This window comes from Theropithecus gelada, chromosome 4 (assembly GCF_003255815.1).
Source record: "Theropithecus gelada isolate Dixy chromosome 4, Tgel_1.0, whole genome shotgun sequence".
Lineage (NCBI taxonomy): Eukaryota > Metazoa > Chordata > Mammalia > Primates > Cercopithecidae > Theropithecus > Theropithecus gelada.
The window spans coordinates 129,131,212-129,139,371 of record NC_037671.1 but is presented as its reverse complement, the minus strand read 5'-3'; the positions used below and the strand labels follow the sequence as shown (position 1 = coordinate 129,139,371).

The 8,160-nt window shown below is 41.7% G+C and overlaps 1 pseudogene; it reads left to right on the top strand.

Moving 5' to 3' along the window:
- The first annotated feature begins 5,743 nt into the window (after positions 1–5,743).
- LOC112622660 lies at positions 5,744–6,622 on the top strand (annotated as a pseudogene).
- Positions 6,623–8,160: the final 1,538 nt, after the last annotated feature.

Genomic DNA, 8,160 nt, shown 5'->3' with positions numbered 1-8,160 from the left:
CTGTTAACTGATGAGCCCTTGGGCCATGAATAACCAGCAGCAATACCCAGGTACCACGTCGAGGACCTTGGGTGAGCCCCTGGGACATGCTGGCTTCAGGTACCAGCACAGCTACCGGGGTCCAGAATGCCAAGTGTGCTCTTGGGATCCCCGATTCCAGGACCTGACCCTTGGGAAGTCCACTGTCCTGAAGGGTGAGTCCCCGACCAGGTGACATTCACTACAAGCTGACTTAAGAGCCTTGGGGCCTTAAGGGAACATCGGGGCTAGTCCGACAGTACTCCTCATGGTCTGGGGTAGTGGTGACTACAGGGTGAGGCTCCTCTGCCTTTGGAAAGGGGAGAGAAAACTGGGAAGGATTGTATTTTGTGTTTTGAGTGTCGGCTCAGCAGCAATACCAGGTAGGTGTCTAAGACTTTTGACTCTAACTCCTGACTCCCAGATGGCACCTCTGGACCTACCCAGAGTCTGGCAGACTTCACTGCCCTGAAGGGGAAAAAACAGGCCTGGCTGGCTTTATCACCTACTGATTATAGAGCCCCGGGGCCTTGAGCGAACATAGGCAGTAGCCAGGGAGTGGTCACAGCAGGACTTGGGTGAGACTCAGTCCTTTGTTGGCTTCATGTTTGACTCAACAAAGTCACAGTGGTGGTGGCCACAGGGGTGCTTGTGTCACTCCACCTCAAGCTTTAGGTGGCTCAGAACAGAAAGAGAGAGACTCTTTGTTTAAGAGAAAGCAGGAGAAGAGAACAAGACACTCTGCCTGGTAATCCAGAGAATTATCACAGATCTTGTCCAAGACCATCAAAGCAGTACCTCCATGAGTCTGCAAGAACCACAGCATTTACTGGGCTTGGGGTTCCCCCTAAAGAGATACAGTTTAGATCATAATACCCAAGTCCTGTCAAATATCTGGAAAGCCTTCCTGAGTAAGATGGCTACAAATAAGCCCAGACAGTGAAGACTACAATAAGTACCCAACTCTTCAATGCCCAGACACCAAAGAACATCTACTAGCATCAACACCATCCAGGAAAACACGACTTCATCAAATGAACTAAATAAGGCACCAAGGACCAATACTGGATAAATAGAGCTACGTGACCTTTCAGACAGAGAATTCAAAATATTTGTGCTGAGAAAACACAAAGAAATTCATGATAACACAGAGAAGGAACTCATAATCCTATCAGATACATTTAACAAAGAGTGAAATAATTAAAAAGAATCAAGCAGAAATTCTGGAGCTGAAAAACAACTGGCATACTGAAGAATGTATCAGCGTCCTTTAATCCTGAATTGATCAAGCAGAAGAAAGAATTAGTAAGCTTGAATACAGGCTATTTGAAAATATAGACTCTGAGGAGACAAAAAACAAACAAACAAATGAAAACAATAAATTATGCCTTGCCTACAGGATCTATAAAATAGCCCTAAAAGGGAAAATCTAAGAGTAATTGGGCCAGGTGCGGTGGCTCATGCCTCTAATCCCAGCACTTTTGGTAGGCCGAGGTAGGTGGTTCACAAAGTCAGGAGATTGAGACCATCCTGGCCAACATGGTGAAACTCTGTCTCTACAAAAAATACAAAAATTAGCCAGGTGTGGTGGCAGGCACCTGTAATCTCAGCTACTTGGGAGCTGAGGCAGGATAACTGCTAGAACCAGGGAGACAGAGACTGCAGTGAGCCAAGATCGTGCCACTGCACTCTAGCCTGGCAACAGAGCGAGACTCCATCTAAACAAAAAAAAAAAAAAAAAGAAAAAAAAAAGAGTAATTGGCCTATTGGCCTTATAAAGAACAAGATAGGGGTAGAAAATGTATTCAAAGGGATAATAACAAAGAATTTCCCAAACCTAGAGAAAGATATCAATATACAACTACAAGAAGGTTATAGAATACCAAGAAGATTTAATGCAAAGAAAACTACCTCAAGGCATTTAATAATCAAACTCCCAAAGCTCAAGGATAAATAAAGGATCCTAAAAGCAGCAAAAGAAAAGAAACAAATAACATACAATGGAGCTCCAAAACATCTGGCAGCAGACTTCTCAGTGAAAACCTTACAGGCTAGGAGAGAATGGCATGACATATTTAAAGTGCTGAAGGAAAAAAAGTTTTATCCTGTAAAAGTATATCTGTCAAAAATATCCTTTAAACATGAAGGAGAAATAAAGACTTTCCCAGACAAACAAAAGCTGGAGAATTTCACCAGCAGCAGACCTGTCCTACAGGAAATACTAAAAGGAGTACTTCAATCAGAAAAAAAAAAAAAAAAAAAAGAACATTGATGAGCAATAATCACCTGAAGATATAAAACTCACTGGTAATAGTAAGTACACAGAAAAACCTAGAACATTATAACAGTGTAACTGTGGTGTGTAAACTACTCTTACCCTAAGTAAAAAGACTAAACAATGAACTAATCAAAAATAATAACTAAAACAACTTTTCAAGGCATAGTGAGTACAATAAGATATAAATAGACACAATAAAAAGTTAAAATGCCAAGGGATAAAGTTAAGGTATAGAGTTTTTATTAGTTTTCTTTTTGTCTGTTTGTTTATGCAATTGGCGTTAACTTGTTATGAGGTTAAAATGATAATATCAAACCAAAAAAACACACAATGGAGACACAAAAAATAAAAACCAATAAACTAAATCATATCACCAGAGAAAACTGCCTTCACTAGAGGAAGATAGGAAGAAAAGAAAGGAAGAGAAGACAACAAAACAACCAGAAAACAAATAACAAAATGGCAGGAGTAAGTCCTTAGTTATAAATAATAACATTGGCTGGGCACGGTGGCTCACGCCTATAATCCCAGCACTTTGTGAGGCTGAGGTGGGCGGGTCACCTGCCCGGGAGGTCAGGAATTGGAGGCCAGCCTGGCGAACATGGTGAAACCTCATCAGTATTAAAAATACAAAAATTAGCCAGGCGTGGTGGTGTGTGCCTGTAATCCCAGCTACTTGAAAGGCTGCGGCAAGAGAATTGCTTGAACCTGAAAGACAGAGGTTGCAGTGAGCTGAGATTGCAACATCGCACTCCAGTCTGGGTGACAAGAGTGAAACTCAGTCTCAAAATAAATAAATAAATAAATAACAACCAATGTAAAGGGACTAAACTCTGCAACCAAAAGACACAGACTGCGTGAATGGATGAAAAAAACAAGACTCATTTATTTGTTGCCTACAAGAAAAATACTTCACTATAAAGATCCACACAGACTGAAAATAAAGGGATGGAAGAAGATATTCTATGCTAATGGAAGACAAAAAAGAGCAGGAGTTGCTATACTTATATCAGAAAAAATAGATTTCAAGACAAAAAGTATAAGAAGATACAAAAAAGGTCACTATATAATGATAAAGGAGTCAATTCAGCAAGAGGATATAACAACTTTAAATATATATGCACCCAACACTGGAGCACCCAGATATATTAAGATAAAGCAAATGGTACTAGAGCTAAAGAGAGAGGCCTCAATACAATAATAAGTGGAGACTTCAGCACCCCACTGTTTGCAAGAACTGCACAGGTCTTCCAAACAGAAAATCAACAAAGAAACATCAGACTTAATCTGCATGATAGCCCAAAAATCAGTAGCATTTCTATATGCCAATAATTAGTAGAAGAAAGTAATAATGATCAGAGCAGAAATAAATGAAATTGAAATAAAAAAATACAAAAGATCAATAAAACAAAAAGTTGGTTTCTTGAAAAGTCAAACAAATAGACAAATCTTTAGCCAGACTAACAAAGAAAAAAAGAGAGAAGATCCAAATAAACAAAATCATAAATGAAAAAGGAAACATTGCAACTGATGCTACAGAAGTTCAAAGGATCATTTGCGGCTACTATGAGCAACTATATGTCAATATATTGGAAAGTCTAGAATAAATGGACAAATTTCTAGATACATACAACCTACCATTACCGAACCAGGAAAAGAAATCCAAAACCCGAACAGACCAATAACAGTAACAAGATTAAAGCCATAATAAAAAGTCTCCCAGTAAAGAAAAGCCCAGGACCTGATGGTTTTACCACTGAATTCTACCAAACATTTAAAGAAGAACTAATACCAACCCTATTCAAACTATTCCAAAAAACAGAGGAAGAGGGAATACTTCCAAACTTGTTCTACGAGGCCAGTATTACTCTGATACCAAAACCAGAAACACATCAAAAAAAGAAAACTACAGGCCACTATTTCTGATGAATATTGATGCAAAAATCCTCAGCAAAATGCTAGCAAACTGAATTCAACAATACATTAGAAAGATCATACATTATGACCAAGTGGGATTTATCCCTGGGATGCAAGGATGATTCAAAATATTCAAGTCAATCAATGATACATCACATCAACAGAATGAAAGATAAAAGTCCTATGATCATTTCAATTGATGCTGAAAAAGTATTTAATAAAATTCAACATCGCTTCATGATAAAAATCTTCAAAATACTGGGGATAAGGAACACATCTCAACGGATGGCTTTTATTAAAAGCCATAAATGACAGACCCACAGTTAGTATCATACTTCGTGGGGAAAAACTGAACGGCTTTCTTCTAAGATTGGAAACCTGACAAGGATGCTTGATGTCGCCACTGTTATTCAACATAGTACTGGAAGTCCTAGCTAGAGCAATCAGAAAAGAGAAATAAATAAAAGGCATCCAAATTATAAAGGAAGAAGTCAAATTATCCTTGTTTGCAGATGATATGATATTATATTTGGAAAAATCTTAAGATTCAACAAGAAACCATTAGAACTGATACCCAAATTCTGTAGAGTTGCAGGACACAAAATCTACATACAAAAATCAGTAGCATTTCTATATGCCAACAAAGAAAAATGTGAAAAAGAAATAAAAAAGTAATTCCATTTACAATAGCCACACACAAAATTAAATTCTTAGGAATTAACCAAAGAAGCAAAAGATCTCTGTAATGAAAACTATAAAATGCTAATGAAATAAATTAAAGAGAACGCCAAAAAAGGAAAAATATTCTGTGTTCGTGGATTAAAATCCAATATCGTTAAAATGTCCACACTACACAAAGCAATCTACAGTTTCAGCACAATCTCTATCAAAACGCCAATGACATTCTGCATGGAAACAGAAAAAAGAATCCTAAAAGTTATATGGCACCACAAAAGACCCAGAATCGCCAAAGTTATCCTAAGCAAAAAGAACAAAACTGAAGGAATCACATTACTTGACTTCAAATTATACTACAGAGCTATCATAAGCAAAACAGCACGGTACTGGCATAAAAACAGACACACAGAGGAATGAAACAGAACAAAGAACCAATAAACAATCCATACACCTACAGCAAACTCATTTTTGACAAAAGTGCCAAGAACATACACTGGGAAAAAGAGTCTCTTCAGTAAGTGGTGCTGAGAAGAGTGGATATCAACAGGCAGAAGAATGAAACGAGACTCCTGTCTCTCACCATATATAAAAAATCAAAGCAAAATGGATTTAAAAATTAAATAGAAAACCTCAAACTATGAAACTACTTCAAGAAAACACTGGGGAAACTCTCCAGGATATTGGTCTGTCTGGGCAAAAATTTCTTGAGCAATACCCCACAAGTATAAGCAACCAAAATAAAAATGGACAAAGAGGATCATATCAAGTTAAAAAGCTTCTGCACAGCGACCAAGAAGCAGCTTCTCTGCTCCTTCTGGAATCTCTGCCTGGTTCAATCTGATTGCCTCCACCATGTCCATCAGGGTGACCCAGAAGTCCTACAAGGTGTCCACCTCTGGCCCCCAGGCCTTCAGCAGCTGCTCCTACACAAGTGGGCCCAGTGCCCACATCAGCTCCTCAAGTTTCACCTGAGTGGGCAGCAGCAGCTTCTGGGGGTGGCCTGGGTGGAGGCTATGGTAGGGCCAGCAGCATGGGAGGCATCACTGCCATCATGGTCAACCAGAGCCTGCTGAGCTCCCTTGACCTGGAGGTGGACCCCAATGTCCAGGCCATGCGCACCCAAGAGAAGGAGCATATCAAGACCCTCCACAAGTTTGCCTCCTTCATAGACAAGGTACAATTCCTGGAGCAGCAGAACAAGATACTGGAGACCAAGTGGAGCCTCCGCAGCAGCAGAAGATGGCTTGGAGCAACATGGACAACATGTTCAAGAGCTACATCAACAACCCTAGGTGGCAGCCGGACACTCTGGGCCAGGAGAAGCTCAAGCTGAAGGCCGAGCTTGGCAACATGCAGCGACTTGGGGAGGACTTTAAGAACAAGTACAAGGATGAGATCAATAAGCATACAGAGATGGAGAATGAATTTGTCCTCATCAAGAAGGACATGGATGACGCTTACATGAACCAGGTAGAGTTGGAGTCTCACCTGGAAGGGCTGACTGATGAGATCAATTTCCTCAGGCAGCTGTATGAAGAGGAGATCCAGGAGCTGCAGTCCCAGATCTCAGACACATCTGTGGTGCTGTCCATGGACAACAGCCACTCCCCGGACACGGACAGTGTCATCGCTGCGGTCAAGGCGCAGTAGGAGGAGATCACCAACTGCAGCCATGCTGAGGCTGAAAGCATGTACCAGATCAAGTATGCAAACCTAGGATTGAACAATTAGTGTATCTTTGACTATCGCCCATCTCATTACCCAATCAGCGTGAAAGTGACCAGTATGTACCATCTCTCTCCTGTGATGTCAGAAAACCCCAGAAATATAAACTGACTATCCCAGGTCTTCTCTGAGAGTTCCCAGGGGCCTCCTCCAGTCAAATCCTTGTGGCCCTGTGGAAGGCCCAGCCGTGGAAGAGGCTGAGGACAGTGGCCCAGCTCATGTTGCTGTCTCATCAGGACTTCAGCCTGCAGTGAGAGGCCACCCATCTCTAAGGCTGAAGGCAGAGGAAGCAATATAAGTGTTGCTCCTGACACCTAAGGTTCAATACATCTTTTTTTTCTGTGTTAAGCCTGAGTATCAGTTGGCCCAGCTTAGTTGAGGAGAACATTAGGAGCAAAGCAGGGACTGATACACATGCATTCTCTAGGTCCATACCAGGACAGCAATGTGACTCAGAGGATGAGAACCAGGCTCTGAGCCGAGTCTGGGTGACCTTGATTCCTCTTCCCCACTCATCAGCTGAGTGACCTTGGGAAGGTGGCCCCCGGGAGCCAGGCTGCATGATTTATAAAATGGTCATAATTATGGCTTCTACAGATGGCTGACAAACATCTCATGACTGCTGTGTATGGTCCTCTTATTTTATCTTATTTATTAAGATGAGCTATTCTAAAACAAAAAGAAAACAATCCTAGGAGCCATCCTTGACAATTCACTTTGCCTCCCATATCTAGTCAATCAACAATGCCTATTCGCTTCCTTAGTAAGCCCTCCATTGATCCACTTTGTCCATATCTGCAGCTACCGCTGGGTCAGAAGCATCACCATTGCCCCCTGGCCGACTGAGACTCTTCCCGCCATTCCCAATTAACTCTTCTCACAGCTGCCAGAGGGGGTTTTACGTTTTTCTTCAGTGCGACCCTATCCTTGAGGTTCTTTCTGCTGCTTCCCTTCTTCTTCTTCTTTTTATTTTTCAGACAGAGTCTCACTCTGTTGCCCAAGCTGGAGTACGGTGGTACAATCTCACTCACTGCAACCTCTGCTTCCCAGGTTCAAGCAATTCTGCTGCCTCAACCTCCCAAGTAGCTGGGATTACAGTTGCATGCCACCGCACCTGGCTAATTTTTTATATTTTTGGTAAAGAAGGGGTTTCACCATATTGGCCAGTCTGGTCTTGAACTCCTAACCTCAAGTGATCCGCCTGCCTCAGCCTCCCAAAGTGCTGGGATTACAGGTGTGAGCCACCACGCCCGGCCCCCTTGTTCTTCAATTGTACTCTACTTCCTTCCCAAAGTCTCAGGACCATGCCCATCTGGGCCCCCAGATCTGGGCCCCCAGATCTCCCTGACGTCATCTCCTGTTGCCCTCCCCTCACTGAGTCCACTATGTGAGTTCTCTCTTTTCACAACAACCTGGCTTTAGGCCTCCAATCTTACTCTTTCCATCTCCCTAAAATACTGTGGCTTCTTCTTCCTTCTCATTCATACCTCAGCTCTGGAGTCACTTTCTCAGGTCCTTCCTGAGGACTCGATCTAAACTTATAC